We start from the raw sequence: 7,426 nt of genomic DNA, 5'->3' as shown, positions 1-7,426 counted from the left end.
GTATTTATATACTGTATAACAGCCGTAGATTCTGTTTGTAATGATAAGATCAGTAAAATTAAACCGTTTTCATTTTCAATGGTCCAGAGCCTGGCAATGTTCCCTCAGCTTGCATTACCTACTCGTTACACCGTAGGCCGCCGCGGTCGAACCAGTTATTATGCATCGTTGCACCTGTATTTGCGAAGATATGGTTATTTCAAGGCCCATCGCGAGGAACGCGCCGCTCGTTCCAAGTCCTTCGAGTCCTAGTAAAACACTCCTAGAGGCTTGGTTCGGTGCAGCTTGTTGCCCCCGCAGGACCACGCTAATTTCGAACTTGTCGTTACAAATGAAAGGGTTCACCGGGTTTGCAACGTTCCGCGGCGCAAATATTTGTTATTCGAATTTGCCGGACCTCCGAGTCCTTAAGGCTGCTCTCGGGAACAAGAAGCGGTGGTTGGCTCCTTATGGGGATTCGGAGCCGCTTAAACGCAATGGCTGTCCGACACTCTCTCCCTCTCGCTGCCGAAAAACGCGGCACCCGTTTGAAGTCCGACGTGTTTGAACAGCGGTCATTGTCTTCCTTTCTCCTTCTCTTCACCCGTTCTGCTCGTTTCGCTTTTTTGCTTTTTCGTTCGCTTCTCACTCCGTCTCTTTCTGTCTTTGGTAGCTCGCTCCCGTTGGACATCGCTGTTACCACCAAGCGGCAAGAAGGCAACTCGTTTCAGATAAGGGCCGACTTAAAAGCTTCCCCCGGGCTCTTGCGAAAAGCATTTTTTACGACACCCCACGATTGAGGTGTCTTTGCGCAGGGTCGGTTGATTTAAGAGCGACGCGGCCCGTTCGCGACGCGATTTCCGGTGCCCTTACTTCATCCCCAAGCCATTTCGGATGTCGTTTTTTGCATTAAATTTTGTTGCCCGAGGTAAGGAACGACTTCGTGATATTTTTGTTAGTTTTTTTCGTCGGCTATCCCGCAACAATTTCTTACCCAGGAGGACAATTAGTGTTCCTAGGCACTCAAAGACGTAGGAACGGAAAACATTGAAATGGTAACATATTATTTGGTTCAATTTAAATTCACTTCGTTTATTTTATTTCATTTCTCATCTCTGAATTGTACAATAAAATTTAAGTTTCACCAAAAAACGATCTAAGAATGTGAACAAAATGTTAAGAACGCTGGGACCATTTATAGAACATACAAGCTTGTGAAGCAAATGAAATCAGTGGTTAGTTTTATAGAGATCGAAACGAAAGTACTTTGACACTGCGTACGACGATGAAATGTGATCAGCTGCGTACTCGTAGTTGCATTAAATCGCAATGACTTAAATGGTCGAAAGCACGTTCTATTTAGTCAGCCAATATTTGACTTTCGCCAGATTGGACCACGGGGCGTAGTGGCACGGCGGCTGCACCCTCGCGTCGACGCCGCGTCGCTACCGCAGTTTGTTTACCGGCCGACTTCGGTTTCGGCTCACGGCAGGTTGATTTAGGATTTAAGGATTTCTACGTTTGTTGTTCGAAGATCACGTGGATAAATATACTCGAGATGATTCCTCTATTTAGGGAATCGCGGCGCGGGTGGGCCCACTTCCGAATTCACGTCACAAACTGTTTAAGTAGAATTAAGTCGAAACTCATCTTTGAATGGAAGTGAGGATGTAACATCTATATCTTGATTTACGTAATATCTTCATAATAATTTCATCACAATATTATGCTGTGTTCGTTTATATTATTAATAAACTGCAAATTTTTAAACAATTATAACAAATTTTACTACCATTGTGGATGAAAAAATATAGTAAACGAAAATAAGTAGTTGAAATTGAGAGCGCGCAGTGGTGAAAAAGTGTGGATTCCAACCAAAGGATAAGTTCTGTTACCCGACAAAGGTTTACCATGAAATCGTACCACGGAGAGGGATCCTCATCGGAGCAACCGGTGGGATCTCATGTTTGGATAGTCTTTAACTGACTATTACACCTGAATGGAATGGTTTTAAAATGGAAAGGACAGCCTCGCCCTTGATCCGACCGGCCCACTTCCTGTTGAAACCTGAATCAGAGGAGACGACCAACGGTCAACAGTAATAATGACGAATGTTTCTTTCGGCAAGTGTGACAGAGAACGATGCGCGCATCGTTTCGCGACTGGTCTTACCTGATGCGCGATTTGTTTCTTTCTTTTCTCTCGACCTTTTTTTCTGAAGGATCGTTCGTAGAATCAATAGGGTTTGGACAAAGGATTCTCGTGGATTCGGTGATCCTTAAACAAAGATCGTGTTGCTGATCAGGAAGCGTGGGATAGGAACCAGATTGGAGGATAAATCGCGTAACGTGATTCTAATCCCTCTTTCATTTCCCTTCTCGTTGCGAGAGAATTCATTTTAACCATTTCGCAAATAATGAAATTGTATCGTAAGCACCTTTTTCAGATGCATGTACACCCTATATAATTATAATATCAAAAAAGTGTTTTAAAAATAATTGAATAAATCCAATTTCCATTTCATATCGTGCAACTGGTACAATTTTTCAAATACATGAACTGTGAACTTTAATTTGAAAATGGCATTAACAGAAAATGTTTTATTGATCCAGATTAAATTCTATTAATAACGTAATCTACATTATAGGAACATACATTTCCCGGCAAGAGAGAAATGGAAAACATGGTTGAACCTAAGCTTTCTTTGGGAACGTAGACACGATTAGATATAGACACACTCCTTGCCGATCGATTTGTCCCAGATTCCCATCCGTCATGGCGAGCAGCCAGCAAAAGGCTAGCCTCCGGTGTATTTCGCCCCCATGTTTCATCGTACGCGTACTACTCCCACGGGAGTCCATGGTAGACAGATCGTGACATAACAGCGTGTACTTTGAAAGGCTGCGCATTCACCGAGCGTTCCAGAATAGAGAGCAACGGACGGGATTGTATACGTAAGTAAGTACTATACATACATAGGTAGGCAGCACCTTTTTCCACCTTCGCAAAATCGATTCCCTTCTTTCGTCCGTGCCCGACCTGCCGCCCTTCCTCGACAATGCACCCCATTGTGAATAGTCGTTTGCCAGAGAGCTGCCACGGCGAGGGAGGGGATGCCGGTCGTGTGGCTGTGCGCGTGTTTATTTAGGATCATCCCTGGCGAGGGCAGCCAGCATAATTCTTCTCCGGCTCGTACAAATCCTGGAAAAGGGCCCAGATACGGATTAGAGGCCTTGCCACGCCGATAGTCGGCCGAATACGAATGCTGGTTCCGGTCACGGAAGTCGCTTACCCTCCTCCCCCGTAGGATTATTTCGACGGTTACCACGTCAGGTTAACGGGAACTGGAACGAGCACTCGCTTTTCCGCTTTCCGCTGTTTCCTGCTTTTCAAACCAGATTTAATTGAATTAACAGATTTCCTATTAGAATTATAAAATGCATCATGTGTTTAGGTGCAATAGTTAGTTCTACATCTTATTTCTTCTAAAATGCTTTTTATGTTCGTTATCTGGATAGTGTCTCTAAGACAACGCGACAGTTGTTAATATTTTCTGGGCTGAGGGAAAGCAAAAAGGGGCAAAATTACACAGTTAAAAGGAAAGCTATCCAGTTGTAGCACTGGTGGTTCTCTGCGCCGTTTGGAACTACTGGCCAGAAGCTCTGGCCAGCGAGTGGTCCTGGTAACGAAACACCGCAGTCAGGTTTCCACAACAAACAGGAACTGAAAAGGGCGACGTGCTTACTCCGGTTTCTTACCGTAGTTTGCCTGATTTATTGACGGAAGTCGATTAGAGTCAATCTTACAGTTAATTAGCGTACCATCGTCGCGTGACGACGCTACGCGATGCGACGTATCGAAGATTGCCGTTAGGTCGGAGGGCGTAGCCTTCCTGTCTCGGCGATGATTTAGTTAGGGTGATAGTATGCAAAGTTGCTGGACCGAACAGGAAGCTCCCTTCGTTTCAGCCTCCTCTCGCATCTGCGGGGAATTAATTTTTCGCATGAAAACAAGCCGAGCTTTTTGTCGAACTTGTAGCAGAAATCGATTACCGTTTCCTCCTCATTATTCTACAGTTCATTAATCGTCGAACCTGATTNTAGTACCTCGTTATAAGTTATATTAAATATCAGTTTTATTGAGTCACTTTATTTAACTATATATCATTCAGAGAACGACTGGATGTGTATAGAACAACGTATTTACTATCAATTCTCGATTTTATTTGTTTTGAAATCTTTCTCCATAAATACTTTATCTTTATGTAGTTCAATAACGCGTTACATTAGTTTACGAGTTTCTCACATCTGTAGCCAAACACGTTTCCATTTACGGCGAATCGTGCAATAAAACAGATTCGTAAACAGGGGACAACGCGAAGCAAAGTGTCCTCAGTTGATAAAGTCGATATACCTGCGTTTATTCACTTAACGTGCCCGAAAAATGTCATCGAGTTATCGATCCGAGACACGCAAGTATCGTATCGACTCGATGAACACATAAAATGTTATGTTATATGATAATTGAAGGATCTCTAGATGGGACGACAGTATATAAATTTTCAGTAAAAGCCAAAGGATGTAAAACTGAATCTGTCCATTAGGAGAATTGTACTATATCCTCAAATATATTATATAATAATGTACATAAGTATAAGGTATTAGGCATGTGAAACGACGAATTATTTTGATTGACGAAGATGAAGATTTGGCTTACAAAGATTGGTAAATTTATGTGTATCTTATAAATCTTTAGTACATCCTTAAGTTCATTTTCATTTCTCATGGTACAAGTTTTACGAATATTTCCAATTTACGAAGAGAAAAGACAAAAGTATATAATTCTTCAAAAATTCTTGTAATATTGGAATTTTAGTAACAGGCAATCGAACTTTGCAAGATACAAAGAACAATAGAATAGATAATATATGATATGCAATATTTCATATGTAAATCCAGTAGTTAATTGAATTAGTATCGCGAGAAGTACTATTTTATCCTACTTTCCAATTTCGCTCGTTACATACATATTCTTCTTACAAGAAATAATGGAAAGGTTAAGTGAAATCAAGAATTTCTAAGCAAGCTTTGCGAGATTTCCACAAATCTCGCGACGGCTTGGCTCGGCGGCGTTGCGACGTCTGTTCGCACTCCGTTATCGCGAACATAATTTTCGAAGTCTAACAACGTAACCAGCACGTGCCTTTTTCCGCACTCGTCGCACGTGTTCACCATGGTAAAGGTGTCGAGTGTCCTTTCCAGAAAATAATACATCCATTTAACTTCTTACGACTCTCGGGACCTGAGTCCCAGGATATCCAAGTCAGAAGGGAAGTAGGTGGTACGGGGTGTGCCCGTTTCTACGAGTGATCACCGACTGTGTAGCTATATGAAAACCCACACCATGTAACGGAAGATAAAAACTAGACTTCTGTTCGTGTGTCATTGTATGATTAAATAATGGCAATGGTAGTCAAATACTGGTATCACTTTATTAAAAATTACAGAGTGTATTATACATTCATGAACTTCTAGAAAAGTAAATTGAAATAATGTCAAATATTACTTATGAGTATATATAATATTAATTAATTATCATCAATTGAAAGTGTCACAAGAAGTATTTGTTAAAAGACTCTTTACTTATATCGTGATAGTGATTCTCTGAAATTCGAGTGTGCGCTTGGAATACCTGAAGGAATTTCACTCGAAGCGTGACGCGCGTTCCGTTCAAAGCGATCGATGAGCGGGAGAAAAAGGGCATGAAAGAAAGAGGAAAGAGAAGAAAAATTGTACCGGCGAAAGGACGCGTCTGCTACTACGCTTCGCATGGCTTAACTGCTAAGGGTAGTTAGACGAGTCGAGGATGCATTCAGTGCCCGGAAGTGGGCGGAACTGCAGCCTGCGCTTCAGCGTTGTATACAAGGACTCGGTTTTCCCTGCTCGCGGGCCAGCCATTATGCTTAGAAAGCGACAGAGACAGAGAGAGCGGATAAAGAAACGGAGAAGGTGAAGCGCCAGGAGTACCAAAAGGACATTCGATATCCGTAATACCGTAATAACAAACGCCGTGGGCCCGCGGCAATGCCTTATTCTCAAATCGTGCATACGGAAGAAGAGAGAAAGAAACGAGGTTTCGGTGCATTCGTGGCTGAGACGGTGACGTAAGGTTTTCGTAAGAAGGAAATCGGATGGTAGCGATTTTAAAGAAAGGTACATAAGTGGCTGGTTCGATGGTTTTCACTCTATTGTAGTGACTCGTGGAATTGGCATGGTTAACCGGAAGTTGAAACAGAACTAACAGGTAAGTCATTGAAGAAATCTCGGTAACTGAATGAAAAACTGTGACCCAAAGAACTCTTGTGAAACACAATACATTTCATGCAATTTTAAGATTAACTCCCATTCTAATTGAAAGTAATTCGAATTTTCATTTTTAAGTTTCACTTTCATTCAGAAGATCCATAAAACAACGTAATAGAATTTGCCGATTTGGTTCCTTCTCGATTAAACAGTTCTCGAATCACGGGCTCCTCGGTATGCGAGACTTTCGAACGTCCGAGCGCGTACGGACCTAAAAACCAGTTCCTCTTCCCACGATCGAGTAACACGCACTCGGCTGATCAGTGGGTCGCGATGAAAAAATTGCAAACGTCTTCGATGTTATATTAACCCGCCATAAAAAGCCAATTTGGAGTACAATGGAATTTCGTCAGGCGCGCGGTGGAGGGAATCATCCTCCGCGTGTTCGATATACGCGGCACGGGGTACGTCGACGTCTGTCCGCACGGGCGCGCGGCCCTCCACGATCGTGCTTCATTAAAAATCAGATTGCCGTGGCGCGATTTCGAGGTGGAAGATTAGGCAGCCCAGCCAGCCTCTTATTTGATTTGCAAATCGATATTTTTATGTCTTCTTCTGACGCGATCGTCCCGGCCCCATCGACAATTTCGTACCTTTTCTCAATCGTTTCTTTTTACCTCTCTCGGTAATATATTATCTACGAGAAATGTTAATGACATTATAGAACTTCAATAATGGTATAGCTTCCACTGGTCCTCCGCTGATGCGCGTCACGTCAGACGTAAAAGCATGCACGACGCTTTTAGAGTTCGATAATAAATTCTTTTTGAAATCTCTCGGCTCTAAAATATTACACGACTTAGGAACCTGAAATCACTTTGGTTATGTCCGTAGGAAAATAAAATTTGTTGTTTGTAAACGGTATTAAAAATTCCGAGGACGAGCACGAAGAAAATCGTAACGTTCATCCTGCCTCGAATGACATTCGGGTTTTATAGGAAACCATAAAATAAGAATGATGGAAATTAAGGATTAAGAGAGACAGGATATTGGTTGGAATACTATACATATATCATCTGTTTCGACTGAATCTAATTCCATGTACAAAATAAATACAAACAGATGAATATATTAAAATGTATTTA

At 42.1% G+C, this 7,426-nt stretch overlaps 1 long non-coding RNA gene across 1 annotated transcript; it reads right to left on the bottom strand.

The window, feature by feature from the left end:
• Positions 1-2,588: 2,588 nt before the first annotated feature.
• LOC113465267 (uncharacterized) lies at positions 2,589-3,987 on the bottom strand. Its single transcript, XR_003390106.1, has 4 exons — positions 3,801-3,987; positions 3,272-3,361; positions 2,955-3,180; positions 2,589-2,880 (listed from the first exon to the last, which is right to left on the bottom strand). It is a non-coding gene; the product is annotated as an uncharacterized LOC113465267 (long non-coding RNA).
• Positions 3,988-7,426: the final 3,439 nt, after the last annotated feature.

Source organism: Ceratina calcarata, unplaced genomic scaffold (assembly GCF_001652005.2).
Source record: "Ceratina calcarata isolate Rehan_Ccalc_2016 unplaced genomic scaffold, ASM165200v1 scaffold1639, whole genome shotgun sequence".
Taxonomy (NCBI): domain Eukaryota; kingdom Metazoa; phylum Arthropoda; class Insecta; order Hymenoptera; family Apidae; genus Ceratina; species Ceratina calcarata.
Note: the sequence above shows the minus strand (reverse complement) of the source record. Positions and strands in the feature narration are given on the sequence as shown.